Source organism: Schistocerca piceifrons, chromosome 1 (assembly GCF_021461385.2).
Source record: "Schistocerca piceifrons isolate TAMUIC-IGC-003096 chromosome 1, iqSchPice1.1, whole genome shotgun sequence".
Lineage (NCBI taxonomy): Eukaryota > Metazoa > Arthropoda > Insecta > Orthoptera > Acrididae > Schistocerca > Schistocerca piceifrons.
Window position 1 is genome coordinate 128769875 of NC_060138.1, and position 16004 is coordinate 128785878.

Genomic DNA, 16004 nt, shown 5'->3' on the forward strand with positions numbered 1-16004 from the left:
GTACGTGTTACATCGAACGTCATTCATGATCTGTTGCATGTGTGGTATCCTTAGTCGCCCCGCCAATTCCTCCCCTCAACAGCTCCTTCTGCTACTGTTCCAATGATGTTGTTGTGTCGTAGGATGAGCCATACAAGTTTGTCTCTTCTTGTCTGGATGTGCCTCCACAGAGATGTGGTTTACTGTACTCTTCTAAACACCTCTTCATTTTTGCTTTGTCTCTCCAGCTCTCTTCATCGTCATTCTATAGCTCCACATCTCCAGTTCCTCTAGCCGTCTTCTCTCTTCTCTTCCCGTTGTCCAAGTTTCACATCCGTATAGCGCCACGCTTCAAACGAAACCTTCATGATACGTTTCCTTATTTTCAGACTGATGTTCTTGCTAGTGAGTAAGTTCCTCCTCAGATTAAAAGCAATTTTGGTCTGCTGCATACTGCTCGAAATTTCTTTCTGGCTTCTACCATCCCTTACGAATTTGCTTCCCAGGTAGGTAAATTCCTCTATCACTTCCAGCTCCTCTCTCTCAAGTCTCATTCTCAGAGGTTCATATTCTGCTTCTGTACTGCATGCCACTACTTTAGTCTTTTTCTTGTTTATTGCACAGAATCCTTTCAATTGTTCTGAGGGCTTCCTCTAGATCTTATTTTGTCTCCGTGACTATTGCAATATCATCTGCATAACGTAACAAGTCGGTCTTTCTGTCTTTTGCACATTAATTTTGAATCCCACCTCAGTAGTTTCTCGAACTTGGTCTATAGCTTCCTGGATGTAAGCGTTGAATGTAAGAGGAGAGAACACACCCTTGTCTTACCCCTTTTATAATATTTGCTTCTTGTTCCCTGTGACAGTTCCTAATCACTGCCACCTCATTCTTATAGAAACTGAGTATCACACGGATGTCTTTGTACTTCATTCCACTTGTCCTCAGCACTATGAACATCTCTTGCCAGATAACGTTATCAAATGACTTTTCCAGGTCTACAAAGGTAATATAGGTTGGTTTATTTTTCCGTAATTGCTTTTCGATAAGGAGTATCAGTGGCGGAATCGCTTTTCTTGTTCCCAACCACACTGATCTTCATTGAGCATATCCTCCACCTTCTCTTCAATTCTCTTCAGAATTATTTTTTTGAGAATTTTTGATGCTCGTGACATTAGGCTTAAAGTTCCATACTATTCACATTTTGTAGCTGCTGCCTTCTTTGGTATAATAACAATGATGCATTTCTGGAAGTCTATTGGTATCTCTCTTGTGTTATAGACGGACCTAATACAAGGTGCGACAATAAAGTAATGAGACTGATTTTCTTTGCAAGATGTGGCAACACTTCAGGCTTGTGCAGGCACAATTTGTTTGACCCTAGTCTATAAGCTGCTTCTAGCCCAAGTGGCACATCGATGCAACTGCTCAGTCGTGAGTCGTGCTGTAAAAGGTTACAATGTGTTTGTTATCTCTCGCCATGGAAATGGAGCCGCATAATATTGCGCAACGGTATGTCATTTCTTTTTGCATTAAATTGGATGAAAACGCGATGACAACTTACAGTAGGCTTCAGAAGGCTTTAGGAGAGGAGGTTATGTCAAGAGCTCAAGTTCTTCGTTGGCATAAAATGTTTAGTGGAGGAGAACGAATGTTGAAGATGAAGACCGCAGTGGACGACCACCAACCTCACGGACGGTTGTCAACTTGGCCAGGGTGCGTAAACCCGTACGATCTGATCGAAGATTACCCGTGAAAATGATTGCAGAAGAACTGAACATCAATCGAGAAACGGTTTGTCTAATAATAACTGAAGATCTTGATATGAGAAAGATTTGTGCAAAAATGGTCCACAAAAATCTCACACCACAACAGCGAGAAACACGGAAAAATGTGGCAGCCGATCTGTTAGAGCAAACGGAAATCAATCCAGAATTGTTGTGCCGTGTTATCACTGGTGATGAAAGTTGGTTTTTTCAGTACGATCGCCGGCCGGAGTGGCCGTGCGGTTCTAGGCGCTGCAGTCTGGAACCGAGCCACCCCTACAGTCGCAGGTTCGAATCCTGCCTCGGGCATGGATGTGTGTGATGTCCTTAGGTTAGTTAGGTTTAATTAGTTCTAAGTTCTAGGCGACTGATAACCTTAGAAGTTGAGTCGCATAGTGCTCAGAGCCATTTGAAGCATTTGAACCATCAGTACGATTCAGAGACAAAACGCCAAAGTTCACAATGGTGCTCGAAGTGATCACCCAGACTAAAAAAAGCTCGCATGTTTAAGTCAAAAGTGAAATGCATGCTTGTGTCCTTCTTTGATTCCAAGGGAATTGTTCATAAAGATTGGGTGCCTCGTGGCCAAACAATTAACCAATATTACTACAAAGAATTTTTAGTAAGACTTCGTAAAACAGTTCTTCGTGTCCGTGCCAACATTGCTGATAACTGGATACTGCATCACGATAATGTGCCATCCCATACTTGGAGAATATTACAGAAGATGAGTTCCAGAAATGTTACCATCAATGGCAGAAGCGCTGGAAAAAGTGTGTGCAATCAGAAGGGAACTACTCTGAAGGAGACAATACTAAACTTGACTAAAACGGTAAGCAACTTTTTTTTTCATATCAGTCACATTTCTTTATTGTCGCACCTCGTAGGTTTAAGCAGCACCGTTTTCATGGTGTCACCAAAATTATTTATTAGTTCTGCAGGTATATCATCAGTACCTGTTGTTTTATTGTCCTGTAGTTCTTTTAGAGCTTTGTCAAATTCTTCTTACAGCACTAAGCTCGATAAAGGGAGGCCCGACACGATATTAGAAGGTGTTCCATGGCTTTTGTCACCTCGGTGTAGTCACCCTCGCAACGAACACATTTCTCCCAGCGACAGACCAATTAATTCATATCGTCACTATACAGTGTTTCACTTTGTTGATAGAGCCGCATCCTCACCTCTGCTTGCACCGCTTCATCACAATCAAAGTGGTGTCCTCGATGATGTTCTTTAAGTTTTGGAAACAGCTGAAAATCCGGACTGTATGGAGGATGATCGATGACAGTGAACCCAAAACGTCGGTGTATTGCAGATGTCGCAGCAATCTTGTATGGTCTGGCATTGTCGTGCTGAGGGAGAGGTTTCATCATGTGTGGATGAAATCTTTGAATTAGAAATTCGCTTACAGCAAACTGTTTCCCACGCATCAACATATTTACATTATTCACTGCCATGTTACACACAACAATTCGGTGCCCTCTAGCGGCATGGGGCTGCAAACAGGTGGACATGAAGAATGAAGATGTAGAATGTTAATAAGGTATTTTTTATTTAAAAAATTTTAAGAGTTTCCACAAAAAAATTCGGAGCCATTAGTTTTCAGTACACCCTCACGACACGATAATGTTATACGATCATTTCGTAAGGTGGCAGGATAAATTGTCAGATTCACACCTTACATGAGACCTTCACAAATCGCAATGAGAAGGTGAAGATGACGCCTAACATAAATCGGCAGTTATGAGAACATTTGCCTTTCAATATGTAACGCAAAAAGGGAGGGCAGTCAATCGACGGTAATTAACACACCATTCCTATACAATGCACGTCTTTTAGCGGAAGGTAGAACAGGGAACACGAGTCGAGTCGCTTTTAGTTTTGAAAATCCAGCTCCACAACGGCGTAGCGAAACCGCGCTGCGGGAGTTACGCCAGCGTCCACTTAAAGGGGTGGCAGGAAAGAGGACAGCGACCCCGGGCCAGGTGATTCAAGCTGGAGGGCCGCCTGTAGTGAGGGCATCGGTACAAGGGCAGTGAAGAAGCTTTAGAAAACTGCGTTTCGAAATTCCAATGGGAGACAAACAAAAGCAAGTGATGCATTTTTGTCCAGCGAGTGCAACACACAAAAAGGTCAATGTACTTTAGGCGTCTAGAATGGGCAAAAAACGTCCGATTGGTGGAAACTCACTAGGAAGGAGAAAACTACTGAAGTGTCGACGCAGTTTGATAGAAGGGACGTTGCGATTGGTAGAGGGTGTTTCTTCAAAATGAGAGGAACGCTCCTATTGGTCGAAAAAAGCCACGATGTGAAAAAGAAACCCAAGTGGAGGGAGGCAGTTCTGCCATGAGAGGACAAGAGAGAACTTTTGGTGGGGCTCTTCTCTGAACTGGCGTCAAGTCCAGAACGGAGTGCTTAACGCTCCGTATGATGCAGAGAAGAGATTGGTGTGGACAATGCATTCACAGTGGCTGCACTCCAGCTAAAATTAGCTGTAGCAACGTTTAGCTCCAACTGTGGAGAAACGAACCAGCCAAATTAGTTAACTGTTCTTGCGAGAACTGAGAGGGCACTATAATGTGCACGCTGCTCCAACCATGCGCGTGTATATCGCCACAGAATAAGACTAGGGCTGAGTACATGTTTTCTCGCATAACAAGAAACATAGGGAAAGTTTCTGCTGGAATGTTCAGCAAAGGCCAGATTAGTTTTGTAGGAATTTCAGTGGGAGAGAGCAGCCTTGCAGACAGCAGCACGTGGCAGCTTAAGGTAAATACCGTGTGCATAGGTGTAAACTTTGTTGTGTCCAGTGGAAACTCGAGCGGCCTTGGGTAACCTTGCGCTCAAACTTGTCACTTGACTAACCATCCACCGTAGACTTGATTGTCATCCTAAATAGTACTGAACACTGAACCGGAATCGGACGATTTTCGTAGTACTGACCATCATCATAACGTATGTGTAGGAGAAATTTTGTAAAGAAATTTCCAATTAAACTTTCATATTATTGTGCTTAGGATTAATGTAAAGAAACTTCCAATTAAACTTTCATACTATGGTGCTTAAGATTAATGTTCTTTCAGAGAGTTAATATTTAACACTGTTGTGTATAAACTTATTTCACTTTTTGATGTTGGCAAGATGCGTTATCCATTGCGCTGTTTTTATGTTTGCGAGTTGAAAACTGTGTGAAAAGCTGTAATGTAGTGAGAAATATTGTGACATTAAACTTGTTGTTTCACCTTACACAGTTTGTTCTCAATTCAAGAATAAGAAAAAAAATAAAACCACCCTGTAACCTCACAATTTCATTTCTCGCCAATAAATTTTTCACAGAAAGTAGCACAAATCGAAGTGCCATAAGGTAACCTCTGCAAAGAGTCCATCCGTTTGACATTGATGCAGGAGCACGTTTTGTACGGACGTATTATAAACTTTTTGGAGGTCTAAAAGCTCCTTAGGAATCAACCTGAATTCCGAAAATAAAACTAAACTTTTCCTGTTCGTCCACTAGATCACGAAAACAGTGGATACCGGTGTCCAGGTTGTTGTCGTGTTCCTGGTGTAGTGAGCGGGTGTACACCATATCAGATCAGCTTCGTGATTGAACTGAAGAGTTCGCAACAAATTGTACATGACACGTTATTCTTACCCTCCAGACGCAAGAGTAATTCCGAGTGTACCCCAAGGGAGAGTTACAGGGCCATTACGGTTCACGATATAAATACAAATGACCTAAGGGATAACGTCGGAAGTGTTTGCGGACGAAGCTGTTATGTTGTCGGAAGTTGCAACACAAACTGTTGTGCATAAAGCAGTCGCAACAGAAGAAATTGCAGCTAAGAGGAATGTTAAATTAAACGGAAGGTCAGCGTTGGCCGTAATATTGATGTTTTATTGATAGCAGAATCGATTTTCGATCACATAGTGATCATCTTCAGTCCTGTGGTGTACAAATTAAACTCAGACACTGGTGAGCACTCCATGGAGTCGCCAATCAATAAGAGGGATGTTCTTTTTGAAAGATAAGATGGTACACCAAGTGACACAAACAAACGCCATATGAATACACACGCCCGTTGCCGATTGAACGTCAGAATGGGCGTCAGCGGAGGAGGAATGACGCATGCGCAGAGCGCTGAAGAATAGAGAGTAGCAACAGACCGGCGTGCCCGAGGTTATTCGAGTACACATCACGATGGCAGACGGACGTGTTCTGACAACGTGGTCGCCAATGCATGAGCGTGCTCTTATCCGGTATGAAAGGGCACGTGGGTATAGTTTGGCTGTCATCCATGAATGCCTACAGATCGTGTATGGTGAAGAGGTCGTGTCTCGTCAAATGGTTGGTCGCTGGTGTTGCATGGTTAGAGGAGAAAGGCAGAGTGTGGAGGATGAAGGTCGAAATGGGCGGCCCACTGCATCTACGAATGGAAACAACATTGCTAGAGGCAGTGTGACAATTCATTCTATCGCAGGGCACTGAGTTTCGCCAGAGAGTTTTCTTCAAACAGATTGCACGTCACGACAGTGTGTCTCAATGGCGGTGGCGCCGATGTCGGAAAATAATGCAAGGTGTATACTTCATGATGTTGTGCTGTATTTTTTTCCGCAATAAAGTTTCCATGTGAAAAACAATGACGACATCTACTTTAGGAACGTCCGTTGTAAATGCAGAATGTCAGCCACAGGATCGACGCTTAGTTCAGGGAATGACAGTTCATTCACAACCATAAACGAACATAACGTATTGCCCATATGTGAGTGGGAATCTCCAGTAATCGATCATTACACGATTTCTGAACAGTCAATCAATGCCTCTGTAAGTCCATCTTTAAACGAAACTGACGAGGGGCTTTGGCTGTTCAATATAAAATCTCAAATCACAACCATCTACGAAATGCGACAATAAAGTAATGAGACTGATTTTCTTTTAAAAAAAAGTGTGTGAAATCTTATGGTACTTAACTGGTCATCAGTCCCTAATCTTACACGCTACTTAAACTAAATTATCCTAAGGACAAACACACACACCCATGCCCGAGGGAGGACTCGAACCTCTGCCGGGACTGGCCACACAGTCCATGACTGCAGCGCCTTAGACCTCATTTTCTTTGCAAGATGTGTCAACCCTGCAGACTTGCGTAGGCACAATACCTTTGACCTTGGTCTATAAGCTGCTTATAGTCCAAGCGGCACATCGATGCAACTGCTCAGTCGTGAGTTCGTGTCTCTCGTCACGGAAATGGAACCGCATAATATTGCGCAATGGTATGTCATTTCTTTTTGCGTTAAATTGGGTGAAAACGCGGTGACGACTTATGATAAGCTTCAGAAGGCTCTTGTAGAGGAGGTTATGTCAAGAGCTCAAGTTTTTCGTTGGCATAAAATGTTTAGTGAAGGCAGAACGAATACTGAAGATGAAGACTGCAGTGGACGACCATCAACCACACAGACAGATGTAAACTTGGCCACGGTGCGTGAACCCGAATGATCTGATCGAAGATTATCCGTGAAAATGATTACAGAACAACTGAGAAACGGTTCGTCTAATAATAATAACTGAAGATCTTGGTATGAGAAATATTTGTGCAAAAATGGTCCCCAAAAATCTCACAACATAACAGCGAGAAACACGGAAAAATGTGGCAGCCGGTCTGTTAGAGCAAACGGAAATCAATCCAGAATTGTTGAGCCGTGTTATCATTGGTGATGAGAGCTGATTTTTTTCCGTATGATTCAGACACAAAACGCCAAATGGTGCTCAAAGGGATTACCCAGACCAAAAAAAGCTCGCGTGTCAAAGTCAAAAATGAAATGTATGCTTGTGTGTTCCAAGGGAATTGTTCATAAAGTGTGGGTGTGTCCTGGACAAACGGTTAACCAATATTACTACAAAGAAATTTTAGAAAGACTTCGTAAAAGAGTTCTTCGTGTCCGTGCCAACATTGCTGATAATTGGATTCTGCATCACTATAATGCGCCATCCCATACTGCTCTGTCAGTACAGCAATTTTTAACCTCAAAACAAATTTCAGTACTACCACAGCCACCTTATTCCCCACATATCGCTCCGTGCGACATTTTTCTATTCCCAATAGTCAAAACGGCGGTCAAGGGACACCATTTTCAAACAACACAAGATGTCCAAAAAGCTGTGACGAGGGTCTTGGAGGATATTACAGAAGATGAGTTCCAGAAATGTTACCATCAATGGCAAAAGCGCTGGAAAAAGTGTGTGCAATCAGAAGGGAACTACTTTGAAGGAGACAACACTAAAATTGACTAAAACGGTAAGCAATATTTTTTTTCACATCAGTCTCATTACTGTATTGTCGCACTTCGTATATTTCCAATTTTATTTTATTTTTGCTACCAGTTATGGCGTTTCACTACGCCATCTTCAGGCCCCCTGACCGACATGTAGGAAGACTCCAACCTCAGGTGCAATCCAGATAGGTGCTATCATTGTGTAACTGCTATCCATAAACTTCTTTCTTAGCAACGGATCCCTTCGTTCATCAATTACAGACTGCTAGACAAAGATTCGAACCAAATCTATTTCGATTGCACACGAGGTTGGATTCTTCCCATTCGTCGATCAGGGGGCCTGTAGACGGCGTAGTGAAATGCCGAAACTGGACGAAATATAAAATAAAATTGGAAATATACACAGTTGAAGGTGTTTTTAACTGACATTTCGCATTTTATTATTGGAAGCAGTGATATGTGGAAGTATGTGTGCGAAACGATGTAAAGTGGAACAACAACATAAAATTAGAGGAACGAGAGGTAGCAAATAGGATTTATTTAAAAAAACTCTCAGGACGTGTAGTCCACATATGAAGGAGGCAGTTACCAATCGAACGATACTAGGGTGTTATTCGTCAGTCTGGCTACAATACCAAACAGAACTTAAGAAGGATACAGAGAAGTTGCAAGGACGAACAGCACATTTCGTCACAGATTTATTTAGCAAGCGCGGAAGTGTCACGCAGATGCTCATCCAATTCCAGTGGCAGACGCTACAGGAGAGGTGATATGCATCACCGGGGGATTTTCTGTCAAAATCCCGGGGGCGCACTTTCCTCTTACGTGTATCCTGCGAAACGACTATGATTGGCGTTAACACGGAGGCTTACCACAATCGCTTTTCCCGCGCAGCGACTTCCGCGCAGCGACTGGGACAGGAAAGAGGGAAATGGGACTGGTGCACAAAGTACCCTCCACCATACATAGTACTGGTTGAGGCCACTGAATGCATTACTCAACGACTTGTCTTGTGGGACTGAAAATAACAGGTGTCAAACTACTTGGCAATGCAGCTATTAACGTGTTGCATTAGCAGAGGAAAGTACAGTTAAATATAAGGGGTAATCAAGTGAAAACGAAACAGGTGGAAAACAGTTATTTCATACATCATAGAAATAGAGAACTCAACAATTTTTGCTCGTTATCGTTATCGATACTGGCAACACATTGGTCCCACGAATTCCAAGACCATATTAGAATATCTACAGCAGTTCCTCAGGCTAGACCGCATACAAAAAGTAGCGAGCGGGGGACTTCATATATTTAGAGAGAGATGATTTACATTTTTTATTTACTTACTAAAACATGACTAATGCAGTAATGTTCGTTTATTATGCTTCTGACGGACAATGAATGCAATGTATGTTCAAATAGCAAAATATATTTTCATGTGATATAATTATACAGGGTGGTCCATTGATAGTGACCGGGCCAAATATCTCACGAAATAAGCATCAAACGAAAAAACTACAAAGAACGAAACTCGTCTAGCTTGAAGTGGGGAAACCAGATGGCGCTATGGTTGGCCCGCTAGATGGCGCTGCCATAGGTCAAACGGGTATCAACTGCGTTTTTTTTAAATAGGAACCCCATTTTTATTACATGTTCGTGTAGTACGTAAAGAAATATGAATGTTTTAGTTGGACCACTTTTGTCGCTTTGTGATAGATGGCGCTGTAATAGTCACGTATAAGTACGTGGTATCACGTAACATTCCGCCAGTGCGGATCGTATTTGCTTCGTGATACATCACCCGCGTTAAAAGGGACCGTTTACCAATTGCGGAAAAGGTCGATACCGTGTTGATTATGGCTATTGTGACCAAAATGCCCAATGGGCGCGTGCTATGTATGCTGCTCGGTATCCTGGACGACATCATCCAAGTGTCCGGACCGTTCGCCGGATAGTTACGTTATTTAAGGAAACAGGAAGTGTTCGCCCACATGTGAAAAGTCAACCACGACCTGCAACAAATGATGATGCCCAGGTAGGTGTTTAGGCGGCTGTCGCGGCTAATCCGGACATCAGTAGCAGACAAATTGCGCGAGAATCGGGAATCTCAAAAACGTCGGTGTTGAGAATGCTACATCAACATCGATTGCACCCGTACCATATTTCTATGCAACAGGAATTGCATGGCGATGACTCTGAAAGTCTGGTACAGTTCTGCCACTGGGCACAAGAGAAATTATGCGACGATGACAGATTTTTTGCACGCGTTCTATTTAGCGACGAAGCGCCTTTCACCAACAGCGGTAACGTTAACCGGCATAATATGCACTACTGGGCAACGGAAAATCCACGATGGCTGCGACAGTGGAACATCGGCGACCTTGGCGGGTTAATGTATGGTGCAGCATTATGGGAGGAAGGATAATTGGCCCCTTATTTTATCGATGGCAATCTAAATGGTGCAATGTATGGTGATTTCCTACGTAATGTTCTCCCGATGTTACTACAAGATGTTTCACTGCATGACAGAATGGCGATGTACTTCCAACATGATGGATGTCCGGCACATAACTCGTGTACGATTGAAGCGGTATTGAATAGCATATTTCCTGACAGGTGGATTGGTCGTCGAAGCACCATACCATGGCCCGCACGTTCACCGGATCTGACGTCCCCTTATTTCTTTCTGTGAGGAAAGTTGAAGGATATTTGCTATCGTGATCCACCGACAACGCCTGACAACATGCGTCAGCGCATTGTCAATGCATGTGCGAACATTACGGAAGGCGAACTACTCGCTGTTGAGAGGAACGTCGTTACACGTATTGCCAAATGCATTGAGGTTGACGGACATCATTTTGAGTATTTATTGCATTAATGTGGTATTTACAGGTAATCACGCTGTAACAGCATGCCTTCTCAGAAATGATAAGTTCAGAAAGGTGCATGTATCACATTGGAACAACCGAAATAAGATGTTCAAACGTGCCTATGTTCTGTATTTTATTTTAAGAAACCTACCTGTTACCAACTGTTCGTCTAAAATTGTGGGCCATATGTTTGTGACTATTACAGCGCCATCTATCACAAAGCGAAAAAGTGGTCCAAGTAAAACATTCATATTTCTTTACGTACTACATGAATATGTAATAAAAAATGGGGGTTCCTATTTAAAAAATAACGCAATTAATATCCGTTTGACCTATGGCAGCGCCATCTAACGGACCGACCATACCGCCATCTGGTTTGCTCCTTCAAGCTAGACAAGTTTCGTTATTTGTAGTTTTTTCGTTTGACGCTTATTTCGTGAGATGTTTGGCCCGGTCACGATCAATGGACCACCCTGTACTTTAACAAGGTTCAGATTTTTTGCTGTACTTGTACTGTGAAACCTAGCTTCTTGCCGAATTTCAAGATTCTAGATCAAAGGGAAGCACCCACTAGGTTTTGATGAGTGAGTTTACATCAAAATATGTGATATAAATGACCGAATCTCTTGATTGATTTAGACTATTACGCCGCCAAGGGACCATAGACTTTAGAACGTGACGTAAATCTGAACTTGATACCCCAAACTGTTCAGAGAAAAAGGGTTTTAACAATCGGAAAGACAGACATACGGTTAAAAAAATTAAGAAGAAAAATATATTTTTCATGTTACGTGATAGAAATTAACAATTTTCATTTTTTTCCCTTTATTTGTACTGTGAAACCTTGGTCCTACCAAATTTCGTGATTTTAGGTTCAATGGAAGCAGCCTATAGATTTTAAAGAGTATGTTTCGAGTATCAAAATATCTTACATAAGTGGCCGTAGCTTTTGATTGAAGTGTCTTAGAAGCTTAAAATTGTTCCGGCCCCCAAGGGACCATAGACCTTACCATATGACATAACTTTGCTACGTCTACCGGTACTTGAGAAAAAGGATCCTTAACAGAAGGACAGATAGACAGACGGACGGACAGCAAACCGATGCTGTAACGGTTCCATCTTCGCATATTGAGGCACGGAACCGTAAAAAGCAAGTAGGCTGTTTATCATTTCGAAAGTAATCGCCATAACTGTTAATACAGCTACCGAACTGAGACAAGATGGTCAATCCCTTCATGGGAAAATGTTTGCTGTTGCCTACGATACAATGTTTTTACCCAAGCGTGAAACCCCTCGTCCGAAGAAAATCTACGGCCACGAATATCTTTCCTCGGAGTTCCAAAAATACGAGAATCGCATGGGGAGAGATCGGGACAGAGGATATGTAAGGGCTTCCTGTCGAGAAGTATGCAGCGTTGTCCTGTCCAAACAACCTTGGTAAAATATGGGTGGGCATAGTCCTGCAACAGACTGATGCCATCCGTCAACAATCCTGGCCTTTTGGACAACGTACTTTTTTTTAGATAGGTTACTGCAGTACAAGAGGGGAAAAAAAATTGACCACTATTTCGTATATCCCGGCTTCAGTTGTGATGAAGTTCAACAGAAAATTACTAAATCCTTCAGCTAACTTGTTTGTGGCTGCGATAGGGTATGTAAACTTTACACAATAGTGGATGATCAAAGATTGGGTGGCTATCGTATTACATGTAGATACGAAACTCAAAAACATTCGCAAAAGCCGGCCGGTGTGGCCGTGCGGTTCTAGGCGCTTCAGTCTGGAACCGCGTGACCGCTACGGCCGCAGGTTCGAATCCTGCCTCGGGCATGGATGTGTGTGATGTCCTTAGGTTAGTTAGGTTTAAGTAGTTCTGAGTTCTAGGGGATTGATGACCACAGGTGTCAAGTCCCATAGTGCTCAAAGCCATTTGAAGCCATTCACAAAAATACGAAATTCAGATCACATATGCGTCAGCAAAATGAATGAATTTACCATGCTTGAAATAACCATCGGAAATATAATCAAGTTAATGACGAAAATTATAATAGCGAAACAGGGGCAAGTCGAATAAAAACACCTTTAGTCACAATTTTTTCGTTTGCTATTACACTATGCATTTCGGACACGGTGGGTCCATCTTCATATGCAGATCGTCTAATTTGTAATTTGCATTTGCTCTTGAGTGAGGTGAAATGCATGTACGTGTTAGTTGTTACGTTTTGCATTTCGTGAACCAAGTGTAGAAAATTTTTTAGAAACAGTGTAAAAAAACAGTGAACAATTTATCGAACAAACAAAGAAGAAAATTTTTGATCTTTTGAGGTCAGAATACGTTGATTTATTCATTCTGTCATCGCACATCACCTCATTCAAGGCACACATTTTTTTACGCATTTTAAAAACACTTCACAAATGCAGTTTAACCTGGTATGATCAGACATGATCTTTGGTGACACAAGGGTCCGAAATGCTTCTTGCAATTTAATAAAACACTAAAAAATTGTGACTGAAGGTGTGATTCACACTTCCGGTGTATTCAGTATAATCAGATTCAAAGCTGCAAACTACGGATAACACTGAATTATAAAAGCAATGCATTCCCTGTATGCTGCAGGAGCATCGTGTAATCTCACCAACTAAAGCAGCACGTGGCTCCATTTAAATCTGAGTCCGCTCAGCAAAATTCCACCACCGGTGGTAAAGCAAAAGGCACCCTTTCAAACTTTCAACAGCCCAGCCGTGACTGGCCACTCCAAACAGCATTACTGTCGTGCCAAGTGTCATCTCAGAGATAGTCATTGTAATATATCCTGTGTCTGGCAGTAGATAACGAATATAAGTGGTGAAGACAATTAAATCTGCTCTATGAGATGCACTCAATTAGTAACGGTTTGCCGTTCAAAAGATACACCATAAAAGCGATAGCAAATTTAAATCTCATCATTTAATCACTAAATTATCTGTTTGGGGCTGATCTAACTTCTGAAAAATATAATATTTCTGCAGATCGCTAATTGTATCAGGCCATGGGTTTTCCAGAAGGTACTATGTTCGATAAGCGTGTTTTTAACACGAAAAGTGTTAACTTAGCCGGCCGCTGTGACCGAGCGGTTCTATGCGCTTCAGTCCGGAACCGCGCTGCAGCTACAGTCGCAGGTTCAATCCTGCCTCGGGCATGGGTGTGTGTGATGTCCTTAGGTTAGTTAGGTTTAAGTAGTTCTAAGTCTAGAGGACTGATGACCTCAGATGTTAAGTCCCATAGTGCTCAGAGCCAATTGAATCATTTTTTTGTTAACTTAGCCGCGCGGTTAGGGGCGCCATATCACTGATTATGCAGCCTCCCGTCGGAGGTTCGAGTCCTCCTTCGGGCATGTGTGTGTGTGTGTGTGTGTGTGTGTGTGTGTGTGTGTGTGTTTTGTTCTTTGCGTAAGTTAAAGTAGTGTGTAAGTCTAGGGACCGATGACCTCAGCAGTTTGGTCCCTAAGGAATACAAACAAACTTGAACATTTTGTTAACTTAATTTCCACACCATATAGTGGTATCAACACTATTTCGGAATTTACAATAGAAGATGCAGGTGAAGTGCAATGCTCAAACACCAAGATGCCATATGCGATCGGTCTTTTGAATTTCGAACATGTGCGTTACCCTTCCTGAGACATCTGCTGCTAGAGCAGAAAATAGTCAACATAAACAGAATCATAAGTGGTTTTTTTTTTTTTTTTTTTTTTTTTTTTTTTTTTTTGACTAGGGTCTCCCGTCGGGTAGACCGTTCGCCGGGTGCAAGTCTTTCGATTTGACGCCACTTCGGTGACTTGCGCGTCTATGGGGATGAAACGATGATGATGAACACAACACAACACCCAGTCCCTGAGCGGAGAAAATCTCCGACACAGCCGGGAATCGAACCCGGGCTCTTAGGATTGACATTCTGTCGCGCTGACCACTTTTTTTTTTTTTTAATCTCATTTTGTTCTATATTGTTCGTTGAATTGCTGCTGGGCGGACGTCCGATGACACCCGTTCAGGTTCTCCGTTGATCCATTCACTCAGTTTTTTTTTTTTTTATTATTACAGAGGGAAGCTAACCCTCTGGCCGAACACACTGAGCTACCATGCCGGCGTCCACTCAGCTACCGGGGGCGGACATCATCCGTGGTAAGTCCACAGGCTGTTATAATAATTGCAATCTCGTTTCGAACTATCTCAAATAATCATTAACTGAAAATGCAATTACAAGACAGCCACACATACACTGACATCATCATCTCCTGTAGAACAACAAGAATAAAACGTGATGGAGCTCTCTCAAAAAAAAAAAAAAAAAAAAAAAAATCTCTCTTTTATTGACAAATGATTGTGGCTTGCTAGATGTCGACACATTTACCAAGGATTTCTTAATTACAAACATTCTTACGTTTGTACGAATACATTTACTCATGATAACAACGGTATGATTTAAGAATTAACTTCGTTTCATATACACTCCTGGAAATTGAAATAAGAACACCGTGAATTCATTGTCCCAGGAAGGGGAAACTTTATTGACACATTCCTGGGGTCAGATACATCACATGATCACACTGACAGAACCACAGGCACATAGACACAGGCAACAGAGCATGCACAATGTCGGCACTAGTACAGTGTATATCCACCTTTCGCAGCAATGCAGGCTGCTATTCTCCCATGGAGACGATCGTAGAGATGCTGGATGTAGTCCTGTGGAACGGCTTGCCATGCCATTTCCACCTGGCGCCTCAGTTGGACCAGCGTTCGTGCTGGACGTGCAGACCGCGTGAGACGACGCTTCATCCAGTCCCAAACATGCTCAATGGGGGACAGATCCGGAGATCTTGCTGGCCAGGGTAGTTGACTTACACCTTCTAGAGCACGTTGGGTGGCACGGGATACATGCGGACGTGCATTGTCCTGTTGGAACAGCAAGTTCCCTTGCCGGTCTAGGAATGGTAGAACGATGGGTTCGATGACGGTTTGGATGTACCGTGCACTATTCAGTGTCCCCTCGACGATCACCAGTGGTGTACGGCCAGTGTAGGAGATCGCTCCCCACACCATGATGCCGGGTGTTGGCCCTGTGTGCCTCGGTCGTATGCAGTCCTG